Genomic DNA, 12,295 nt, shown 5'->3' with positions numbered 1-12,295 from the left:
GTGTATCTAAACGCTGCGTTTTTTCTGCTGGTGTGAATGAGCTCTAGAATATAAAGCATTCAGAGCTCAGTAATGCTGAACTTTTTTTGTGCAGGTCCTTGCAGCAAGCAATCTCTGACATGAATGAGTCCAATGTACTTCTGTACTGATGTACTAATGAAGGGGAAATGGAAGATAACCTCAGCAAAGCTGCAGCTCTTTACTTTCGCCAGGCTGTAGTTTCCTTATCCGTCCACTAGGGGGCAAATGAAGAAGTTGGCGTGCTGTGCGAGTCTTGGAAAGTCGCTGTCACTGTATATAGGGCATTGAGCAGCAGCGAACATCACGATCCTATATATCCAGGGACAGCGCTAGCTTGCTGTACACACATACCTATACATGCAGTCACCTCTATGGGAATACCGGCACCTATGGGATTATAACTTCCGACAACTTTGCCTCGCTGATTGCCAAGGTGAGTGTCTTCCTTCATCAGAGGGCTGAGATTGTCGCCTGTGAATTGGGGACATTAGTGAGCGATGACTCGTGATTGTCACTTATTGCCAGTGTGACCCATCGCACTTGTAAAGGGCAGCTGTCACCACTTGGCACTTCTGGATCTCCTGTGGATCCTGAGTGTCCCATGAACTCTATAGGATGTAACATATTGTGGATAAGAGGTCATATTTGTGAGATCGTTTTTTTTTTTTTTTTCAATTAGATCTGACTGTGCTTCAAAGGATAGCTTTAATCATTCATAGTCTATTATAACTGTGTCCTGAGTGTCCAACAAGGATCCAGCATATTGTGGACACAAGGAAATCTTTTTATTTCAAACAGATCGGTCATGCTTCAGAAGATGGCTTTAATGGCAGTCTATTATTCCTGAGATCTTGGTGTGTTCTAAGTGTCCCATAAATCCTACAAGGATGCAGCAGAGGTGATATGGCGAAGATATGTTTTTTATTTTATTTTAATTAGATCTGGCTATGTTTCAGAAGATGGCTTTGATCACACCCTATTATTAATGAGAACCTGTTGTGTTCTAAGTGTCCCGGACACCCTACAAGGAAGTAGAATTTGGTGGACAAAAGTTACTTTAAATAGATCTGGCTGTGCTTTAGAAGATGTCTCTTTTAATAATGAGACCTTATTGTTCCCTAGGTGTCCCAAAACCCCTATAGAGAAGTAGCATAGGTGTTAGCAAAGGTGGTAAGTAGTGTTAGATCAGGCTAAGCTTACAAAATTCACTTTGGCTTTAATCACAACCTGTTATTACTGTGATCTTATTGAGCCCTAAACGTCCCATATCTGCCTATGCTTCAGAAGATGGATTTGATCACAGCCTATTACTAATGAGACCCTGACGTGTCCTAAGTGATCCATACAAGGATGTAGCATACTGTGAACCAGCCTGTAGGATGACCTGACTAAGCTTCAGAAGATGGCTTTGATCAGTTTATCAATACTGAGATCATACACAGTATTTGTCCTAAACCCTACAAGGATGTAGCATACTGTGGACCAGCCTGTAGGATGACCAGACTAAGCTTCAGAAGATGGCTTTGATCAGTTTATTATTACTGAGATCATACACAGTATTTGTCCTAAACCCTACAAGGATGTAGCATACTGTGGACCAGCCTGTAGGATGACCTGACTATGCTTCAGAAGCATAGGCGTGCACACAGGGTGTGCCAGGTGTGCCCAGGCACACCCTAATCCCCCTGTGCAGAACAGATTCCCCCTACTGACCTGGCTCCCTCTCCTTCCCTCCACAGCACTGCCGGCTTCCCCCCTCTCCCACCGGTTGTTGCTGTGGATGTTTTAGGATGAGTGGGGGAAGGGGCCAGTAAATATGCCATTTACTGGCCCCTTCCCTTTCTGAATGAACATCGTGAGTGATCGGTAGAGTGTGTTTGAGCTTTGGGGTGCACACCTTAATGCCAAAGGCTGTGCACACCTATGTTCAGAAGATAGCTTTGATGAGTTTATTATTACTGAGATCATATACAGTATTTGTCCTAAACCCTACAATGATGTAGCATACTGTGGACCAGCCTGTAGGATGACCCAACTAAGCTTCAGAAGATATCTTTGATCAGTTTATTATTACTGAGGTCATATATTTGTCCTTAGTATCCCATAAACCCTACAAGGATGTAGCATACTGGACCAGCCTGTAGGATGACCCGACTAAGCTTCAGAAGATGGCTTTGATCAGTTTATTATTATTGAGATCATATATTTGTCCTAAACCCTACAAGGATGTAGCACACTGTGGACCAGCCTGTAGGATGACCCGGCTAAGCTTTAGAAGATGGCTTTGATCAGTTTATTATTACTGAGGTCATATATTTGTCCTTAGTATCCCATAAACCCTACAAGGATGTACTGTGGACCAGCCTGTAGGATGACCCGACTAAGCTTCAGAAGATGGCTTTGATCAGTTTATTATTACTGAGATCATATATTTGTCCTTAGTATCCCATAAACCCTACAAGGATGTAGCATGTTGTGCACAAGAGGTTCTATGCGTTAGATTCCTTCTCAGTTAGCTCAGGCTATGCTTGCTTACAAAGTTTATAGAAGGTGGCTTTAATCACAGCCTATTATTGCTGAGATCTTGTTGCCTTGACAGAAAGCCATAAAACACACTCAGAAGAGACAGGACTTGACTGATGGTTTATTGGCAAGTCTCTAGGTGTGTTGTGCTGGTGACAACCCTCCACTTGAGTGCTTTGCTGCCTGGTATGCTGGATTGTTTCTAGATCCAGGGGCAGTAGTGACCATTCAGTGTAACAATACCATCTGCCTGCCTTGCTTGAAGGGATAGTAAGGTTAGGGGGTGCTGCAAGGCAGGGCAGAGAGGCACTGACAGCTGGGTGTGGTGGGTATGTGATCACACAGCTGGAAGAAGGTGCTGGGGGGTAATTAGACGAAAGCCACACAGCTGTGCATGGCAGGGGGTATGAAGCCAGGACTAGATAAGAGCTCTAAACATTAGGGTGTAAGGATTGGGTTAATGGAAGGCTCAGGGTAGTCATGGGTGAGACAAGAGCTGAGAAAAAGAATAATTCATAAATACATAAAGGCTGAGTAAATTGACGACTAATTGATGTTTTTTTTTTTTTTTTTTTTTTTCATAAAAATAAATACGATCTATATGGCAAATTGGAAAATGTCCAAAATGTGTATTGTAAAATCATGAATATTCCAGGAGATAACTTAATATAATCCTATTTGGACTATCAGAATGTAAGCTTTTAGGGCAGAATATATATTCTTGTTCTTTATATAGTCTACTTAACATTACCTGTTGCCTTATACTGTATATAGATTTTATTAGAAATAAAAACAAATACAGGATTTGAAGGATTGATTAATATCAAAGGTGCAAATAAATGTCATAAATATTTAAAGAGTGTAATGTAAATGTTTCCTATAGGGATCATTAATGCAGAAATGTTACAAATATATAAACAGTATAATGAAAATGTTTCCTAAAGGGATTAAAATGCAACAAATGTTACACATATAAAAGAGTATAATAAAAAATATTTCCCATAAGCATATCATGGAGAAGTACTCCACCTTCTCAGCTGTCAGTATGCTTTATTTCTGGGGATCCAAGAAAAAAAAATGCCTTTTAAAAGAACTCAATATAACAGATTTATTAACCAGGAGAATTAAAAAAAATATATATATGTAGTGGAGGGGTTGCAAAGCTTTACCAAACAGGTGTTACCAAGGCCATCCTAATGTGATAGATTAATGGTTTAGTGAATTGCACCTATAAATATTGAATATGGGAATTTTATATGTTAGTCTAGGGTATAGAGATAAGCAAATTGTTGTGTATTAATTAATTCATTATTTCCATGAATGCTCAAAACTGATATCTCCAGATCATGGTCAGCCCATTGGCTGATGTGATTTGTGCATATCTGCCATTAAATGGGGGCATGCGTTACAGTTTATTTGAACCTAAAAAAAACAGCATCTGTCTGCTAGAGTATTAGGCAGTGTCAGTATGGGATTGTCATGGATTGAAGTGAAGAAAATCTGAGTGTTGGAAGGGGAGAGGATCTGCACACAATTAAGGCATGGAATGTAAGTACATGAATACTAGGGGATATGCACAATATCAAGCTACGTGTACAAGCAATGTCAAAAGGGTAATAAAGGAAGAATAGAGTTGTAACAGCAGCAAGGAAGGCAGGAGATATATGTTGTAGGTGCTGAAGGGTCACAACAGGTGCACATGGATAGGCTATGCCTATGGCAGAAATTTTCCAGTTTGTGACTACTATAATTTTGTTTTAGATTGAAATCCGTGTCCACCTGTTCATGTTGAGTAAGAAGCAGTATACATCCTCCCAAGATAAAGCTGATAAAGGTGTCACTCTGATACCGGGAGGCCCGGGGGCTATACTAGATTCTGAAATGAGTTCTGGAACCCACAGGAGACCACAGGTCCTGTTTGTCTGGCTGCATATTGAATTTTTAAGACAGATATCAGATTTTACTGTGCAAGAAAGTTACGCTTAACACTTGGGCGTAATGGGAGAATGGCCCTATGTCATATTGTGATAGCAACATAGATAGAGTACAATAGCTTGGAGATCAAGCAAAAAACGCAGTCCTTTTCAATTTTCAGTGACCCTCTATGAAGAAAAGTCTGCTAGTATAATAGCTTGGAGACCATGTAAAAAACAAAGGGCCAGATTCATCTGATTTACGTTACACCGCCGCAGGTTTACAGCGTAAGTGCCTGATTCACAAAGCTCTTACCTGTAAACTTGCGGCGGTGTAACGTAATTCCGCCCGGCGCAAGCCCACCTAATTCAAATGGGGCGGGCACCATTTAAATTAGGCGCGTTCCCGCGCCGAACGTTCTGCGCATGCTCCGTGTTAAAATTTCCTGACGTGCTTTGCGCGAAATTACGGCGCCCCGACGTTTTTTTTTAACTGCGGCGTGCGTAACGGCGTTTCGTATTTCCCGGACGTCTTACGCAAAAAAAAAAAATCGAAATTCGACGCGGGAACGACGGCCATACTTTAACATGGCTGATCTAAAGATAAGCCATGTTAAAGCAGGTGTAACTTTGCGATGGGAAAAAACGACGTACGGGATTGCGACGAAACGCGCGGATCTTCGTGGATCGCCGTAACTAGTCATTTGCATATTCTACGCCGACCGCTATGGAATCGCCACCTAGCGGCCGGCCTAGAATTGAATCCTAAGATCCGACGGTGTAAGTCAATTACACCTGTCGGATCTTAGGGCTATCTATGCGTAACTGATTCTATGAATTAGCCGCATAGTTAGGACGGGCGGATCACAGAGATACGACGGCGTATCAGGAGATACGCCGTCGTATCTCTTCTGTGAATCTGGCCCATAATCATTTCCAAATTTCAGTGACCCTCTATGAAGAAAAGCCTGCTTCTCATTTCTGGTCTGGTTGTGGATTTTGTTAATTTTTTGCTTATTTAAAAAATAATAGTCTTCATTTATTTGTCAGAGAGTGGGAAGCAGGTGCAACAAATAGTTTTTCTTCCACCATTTTCAATAATTGGTTGCTAAAGGCTATACTGGCAGCTTGGTTTGCAGATACTTTGGTGATTGATGTCCTAGGTTGTAAAAAAAAAACAGTTTAGAATGGATAAAGCCTGAAATCTGATCGATATTTCAAGTTTCTGTAGATGGCACTGCTGCTCACATACATGACTACCGTAGTATGAAATAATTCATAACATACTGTATAAGTGTGAAAATTCAGCCAGTCATGGAATGTCAGTTGTGAATAGATAATTGTTGTGAATAGATAATAATAGGTTATTTAAACCCCTTAATTTCTTAGGGCCAGATTCTGAAAGAATTACGTTGCTCCACGGCAGCGTAACGTATCTGATTTACGTTACACCGTCGCAGGTTTACAGCATAAGTGCCTGATTCACAAAGCTCTTACCTGTAAACTTGCGGCGGTGTGACGTAAATCCGCTCGGCGCAACCCCGCCTAATTCAAATGGGGCGGGCACCATTAAAATTAGGCGCGTTCCCGCGCCGAACGAACGTACTGTGCATGCTCTGTCGGGAAAATTACCCGACGTGCAATGCGCTAAATGACGTCGCACGGACGTCATTTGTTTAGACGTTAACGTAAATGGCGTCCAGCGCCATTCACGGACGACTTACGCAAACAACGTGATTTTTTAAATTTCGACGCGGGAAAGACGGCCATACTTAACATGGCTTAGAACAACTAGGGCTCAGCCCTAATTTTACGACGCGTATCTCGACGGAAATGACGTAAAGTTAGAGCGACGGGTAACGCGGACGTTCGTGGATCGCCGTAACTAGTCATTTGCATATTCTACGCTGACTGCAATGGCCTCGCCACCTAGCCGCCGGCATAGAATTGCATCCTTAAGTTCCGACAGTGTAAGTCAATTATACCTGTCGGATCTTAGGGCTAGCTATGCGTAACTGATTCTATGAATCAGCCGCATAGTTAGGACGGGCGGATCACAGAGATACGACGGCGTATCAGGAGATACGCCGTCGTATCTCTTTTGTGAATCTGGCCCTTACAGTATATCTAAAGCAGAGTATTGCACCTGTTGTCTAGAGCCACATCTAGAGCCATATACTGGCTGTATGAATTATCAGTAGAATTACATTCCTTCTTGGGCCTGAGGCACACAAGAATTTTTATTTTTATTTTTCCTAAACGCCTTCGGTCCTAGCAGCAAAAAAAACAGCTATATGCATTTAAACATGCGCATTAAGTGCTCAAGCTTTTATTTCATCCAATGGGAAGAATATAAATTTATTCTGGCCATTGGAAGGAATAAATGCTCAAGTGCTAAATGTGTCTCGAGTTTAGGCACACTTACATGCATGTACATGCATTTATGTATGTCAAGTATTTTTACTTCCTAAACCACAAGTGTCAAACACAAGGCCTGTGGGCCAAATCTGTCCCTCCAGGCCATTTCACGTGGCCCTTGCACCTCTCCTGCAGTCAGGGCCGTTTGAAGGAATTTGGGGGCCCCAAGCAAAATGGGGGCCCCTAAGCACCCACCCCGCACACAAAACCTACATTAGCGATACACAAATTTTTTACACCCATGTTCTTACTCCCCCCCCCCCCCTAGTCCCTATGTTTTTCTATTCTCACCTCCCCTTCTTCCCTGTAGGCTGTAGTGTGGCTAAACTCCTCTTCCTCCTCTTAGTCCGGTGTTCTATCATTATGGGTCCCCAGTCCCCTATCAGATAGTACCGGGGCCGGGCCGGGTACCACACGGTACAGGACATCCAGTTTCCTGTGTTCCCGGCCGGACTGAAAGGAAGTGAGCACTCAATGTGCACTTCCTGTCAGTGTGGCCGGGAACCAGAAACTGAATCTCCTGTACCACACGTGGTACCCGGCCGGACAGACAGGACTCCAGGAGTAAGGAAAAGGAGCTTGGCCACGCTACAGCCTGGGAAGGGGAAGTTGGGGGCCCCAGGCAAGCTCGGGGCCCCAAGCAATTGTTTGTTTTGCCTGTGCTGTAGCGACGGGCCTGCCTGCAGTTGCAGGAGAGCTTCAGCCCTCCTCTAGTCCTCCTCCAGACCCTTAATTTCTGCTTTCTAGCAATGCATCCAGCTTCTTCCCAGCAGCAGCATCAGAACACTGTGATGTAAGGCAGAGTGGGGGACTCAACTTCTGATGGTTGGGTGGCTCTTGACATCTAATGTAAGGGGAGGGCAATGCACTGGACATCTAATCTTACAGACACAACCGGCCCTTTTGAGGGCAATCATAATGCTGATGTGGCCCACAATGAAATTGAGTTAGACACCCCTGGCCTAAAAGCCCCCCTTCTGAATGTTTGAATGATGTTTAATTTTTTTTAGCCTGTAAATGCTCTTTTTCTATCAGGCCTGTCAAAGCTTATCTGTGCAGGGCCAAAAAAACTAACGTAAAGGTGCATTTACAGGCTGAAAAAAAAGATGAACGCTGGTGTTTTGTGTGCCGTGCTCACTGGTCCCCGCTGTGTTCTGGGAGCTGCGTGTTTCCCAAAACACAACGGGGGGGGGGGATCTGACGTCCTGCCCGCAGTCTACCCGCAGACTGTGTGGCCGGAAGTGGGTGCAAATGCCTGTCTTTAGACAGGTATCTGCACCCCCCTCCCCCTGAAAGATGTCAAATGTGACACCGGAGGGGGGGAGGGTTCCGATGAGCGGAAGTTCCACTTTACTGTGGAGCTCCGCTTTAACCACTTAAGGACCGCCTCATGCACATATACGTTGGCAGAATGGCACCGCTGGGCACATGTACGTACAGGTACGTCCTGTACTAGTACCCAGCCGTGGGTCACGGCTTCCCCGTTCTTCACTGTGGTGGCTGCATCGATCGTGTCATCCCTTTTATAGTGCCAAATCGCAAAACGGTCAAGGTCCTTTAGCTGCATTTTGGTCCGGGTCTTAAGTGGTTAAAGGAACCTATTTAGAAAATAAAAAACAAACCTTTACAACCCCTTTAAGCTATTTTTCAGCATATGATCACATTAAAGCCCAATTGTAGTATGTTTAAACTGTAATCAATAAATTAAGGGTAGTGTTGGACAATTTACTGTTGGTTTATTTATTCCCCGAGCTCCAGAAGAAAACTGGTGCCAGTCCAGAGGCTGCAGCTAGTGACCAAGGTTTTATGGGTTAGAGCAGTGGTCTCTGTAAAGTGATCCAACATGCCCTCTGCTAAGTCAGCGTGAGTTTTGCTGTTTACACTTTTGTAGCTTGAACAAGACAGGTAGGTGAGAGAGGCATGGCAGACTAATGCTTCTACAGACTGCAATATTATTTAACTGCAGTCTCCAGATGGACAAAATAATTCTCTGCTAGGGCTAGGGGAATTCCAGAGAAAGTAAAACAGTAACATTATTATGTTACACATGCATTGACTGTTTGTTTGCCTTTAATCATTTTGTCCCTACCTCACTCTGTAGCTAGGAGATGCTCTTTGCATTTAGCCCCACCCTTTTTCTTCTTCTTGCATTAGCTTCCATTCACCACATGTGCTGTATTCTGCTGGAGCTAGACACGCTATGATTTTTTTTACCTATCTTATGTTCATCTGTAAAGCTCTGCACAAATTTTTCTATTAAAGCTTTCTACAATCTGAAATATGTTATTTAGATCGAGTCACTGCCTGCTAATTCTCCTGAGACTGTAAGTTACAGCTATCTTGTCACTGGATCAGTTATAGAGATAACACTTGCAGTGCTTAGATTGGAGATGCAGAACAAGCATGTCCAATACATAATTCTTGCATGCAAACTGAATTTATTGATTGCATTTACCTCCTTTTTGGGTTTTACTTGTGTAGCGCCTGGCTACTTTCATAGCTGGTGCTGCTTTAAATTTAGAGGGTGGTCAGAGAGTTAGTTGCCTCTGACTGTGTTTATTTGGCTAAATTTAGGGCCTCTGTTCCAGCTTTGGCTGTACTGTGTTTGTACACTGTCGTTGTCTGGGGAGTTGGTCCCACCGCAGACCGGCAGGTGGCAGCAGTAGAGTCAAGATAGTGCGGATATTTCTCCTCGGCAGCCAATCAGGAGGGTTAATCGCCTCGCTGTGCATGCTGGGTAGGGGTATTTAGGGGGCGGACCCCAGTGGTGCGGGGTTCGTCTTCACCGCCATCCGCCTGGGCAGTCGTCCCGCCTCCCCCATGTATGGGTTGTGGTGTTTCAGTGTTCCTGGCTCCGGGACCACGTTGGTCCGGAGCGAATGATCTACCTTGTAGGCTCAGTGTGTAGACTGAGTCTGCAGCTGCAGAGTTGTCCTGTGCTGTACGTCCCGAGGGAGGAAGCCGACCGATGGAGAACCTGTCTGGGAAATACCAAGCACAAGGCTGGTATCTCAAGAGAGGCCTACTGCTTCATCGAAGGACACATCGTTTCTAAGAGGCTGGATAATGGTCGCCTATCAGTCCCGAGATTACTTAACCACTTCCAGACCGCTGTACGACTATATACGGCCTAACTTTAAAGATACATATTTCGGTAACGGCAGCAGCTGCTGCCACAACCGAGGTATCTATCTTTACTGTCAGCGGTTCTGGTAACGATAACGGCGGTCTCCACGGCGGATTCGCTGCGAGATCGCCATTATCGGTGGCGGGAGAGGGCCCCCCCCCCCTCCCGCCGCTCTCCCGCGCCCTCCGCCGCTTACCGGAGCCGTCGGTAGCGGCGGAGGAGATCGCGAAAAAAAATCTCCTTCGCCCGTCCCCATAGCTCAGCTGGGCGGAAGTGACGTCAAAACGTCAGTCCCGCCCAGCCTCTTAAAGAAACATTTTTTTTTTTTTGTCATTTGAAAAAATGACATTTTCCAATTTTTTTTTTTTTTTTTGCATTTTAGTCTAAATATAAGATCTGAGGTCTTTTTGACCCCAGATCTCATATTTAAGAGGACCTGTCATGCTTTTTTCTATTACAAGGGATGTTTACATTTTATTCTCTAGGGTATTAGAAAAAAATAAATATATAATGTTTGTGGGTTTTAAGTAATTTTCTAGCAAAAAAAACTGTTTTAGTCTTGTAAACACCAAATCTGAAAAACACCCAAAGTAGAGAAGTGGTTAAAGCTGTTCAAGGGAGATCCGGGTGCTTAATCCAGTGTTGAGAAGGATTTTGGACCGAGAATATCTCCACCTTTGGGAAGGTCTGTGGCAGAGACTTTGCTAAAGTTCCGAGTGACATTCTGGCTGCTAGTCCGGTGAAAGCGGCCTATCCAGATGCACTATACCCACTCTGGCTAGAGTGGTGACGCAAGTTGTCGCTGGAAGCAGGACATCTTCCAAAACCTTGTTATACACCTGAATCCATTACCTACCACTTCTTTTATCATCTTACCTACTACTACTTTTGCCATTTTTACCCCTTTGGGTAATAAAGCACAATAAAAGATACCTACAGTGTGGACATTGACTTCCTTACAGCTCTCATCCAGTACCCTAGATGGCGGAGAAATAGAGGTGCCGCCCAAATCAAGCCAGCAGCTCCTTCGGGGGTAGTGCTACACTTAGTATTTTAAAATCCCTAGGGAAACAAGCAGGGTTGCCAATAAGGCAGCCTGCCCTCCAGTACTGGGTCCAACCCCCCTTCAGTTCAACAGGGGGGCTGGGGCACCTGCCAAGCATAAGGACCAGCTGTACTGCCTTATTACTGAAATCGACCTTCCTGCAACACAGCCAGCTTTTCCTCCTCCCCCTCACACCAGCTTCAGAGATTGTTTTAGAATTTGGAGCGAGGGTATGGCATAGCCCACACATTGCACCCATGGAGGAGCTGATATTCCCCCCTCCTCACTCCGACCCCTGCACTACCCCCCATGAGTGCAGCACTGATACCTGACACCCCCTCCCTGCAGAACGATATTCCTCTTCCCCATTCCACTCCAACCCCTTCATTGATTAAAAAATTGTTTGTTTTTCAAAAAATTTCCAAGGTGTCCGATTACTGAAATTCGATGTCCGCATGAAAATCGACTGTTGCTGCAGCCCACTAATGGTGCGAAATATGAACAAAAGTACTTAGATAACATTTTTGAAAGAAGGTTCTTTTCGAAATTCGACCCATGACCTGCCTAAGTCTCCAGCTTAGAAAGAAAATCGAACTCACCTGGCCAGTGATGGAGAAACATGTAAGTAATTTTCTACCCTGCTTAGCCCTGTAGAGCACATTTTTGTGGTAGCATGCTATCACCAGCGATAGTTACATAGTTAGTCTGGCGGAAGTCCATCTAGTTCAACCAATAAAAGGGAATTTTTTTTTTTAGCTCTCTCTCTCATATATATATATATATATATATATATATATATATATATATAATCCTATACCCACAGTTGATCCAGAGAAAGGCAGCCCCCCCCCTAATAGAGCATGATCCAATTTGCTTCAACAGGGGAAATAATTCCTTCCTGATCCCCCAAGAAGCAATTCCCTGGATCAACTTTACCTATAAATGTTAGTATCCAGTTATATTATGTACATCCAGGCCTTTATTAAAATAATCTACTGAGCTGGCCAGAACCAGCTTTTCAGGGAGTTTAATTCACGTTTTCACAGCACTTACTTTGAATAAGTCTTTCCGTATTTGGAGATTAAATCTCTTTTCCTCCACCAAGTTCACTATATGGACCACTTATGTATTTATACATGTTGATCATATCCCCAAGAGAGAATAAATTCAGTTCCTCTAATCTCTCCCCATAGCTGAGCTCCTCCATGCCTCTTATCAGTTTGGTTGCCCTTCTCTGCACTTTCTCCA

The 12,295-nt window shown here is 44.0% G+C and overlaps 1 protein-coding gene across 2 annotated transcripts in view; it reads left to right on the top strand.

Moving 5' to 3' along the window:
• Positions 1-239: 239 nt before the first annotated feature.
• Positions 240-12,295, top strand: part of CHRM1 (cholinergic receptor muscarinic 1) — a 372,875-nt gene continuing 360,819 nt past the window's right edge. The window contains exon 1 of one of the 2 annotated variants that reach the window (XM_040328649.1): positions 240-454. The gene's annotated coding sequence lies outside the window, so the exon portion shown is untranslated. The remainder of the gene's footprint in view (positions 455-12,295) is intronic. The other variant, XM_040328648.1, reaches the window with a different exon arrangement.

Source organism: Rana temporaria, chromosome 11 (assembly GCF_905171775.1).
Source record: "Rana temporaria chromosome 11, aRanTem1.1, whole genome shotgun sequence".
In the NCBI taxonomy this organism is placed as follows: domain Eukaryota; kingdom Metazoa; phylum Chordata; class Amphibia; order Anura; family Ranidae; genus Rana; species Rana temporaria.
The sequence above is the reverse complement of the archived record's forward strand: the minus strand, read 5'-3'. Positions and strand labels throughout refer to the sequence as shown.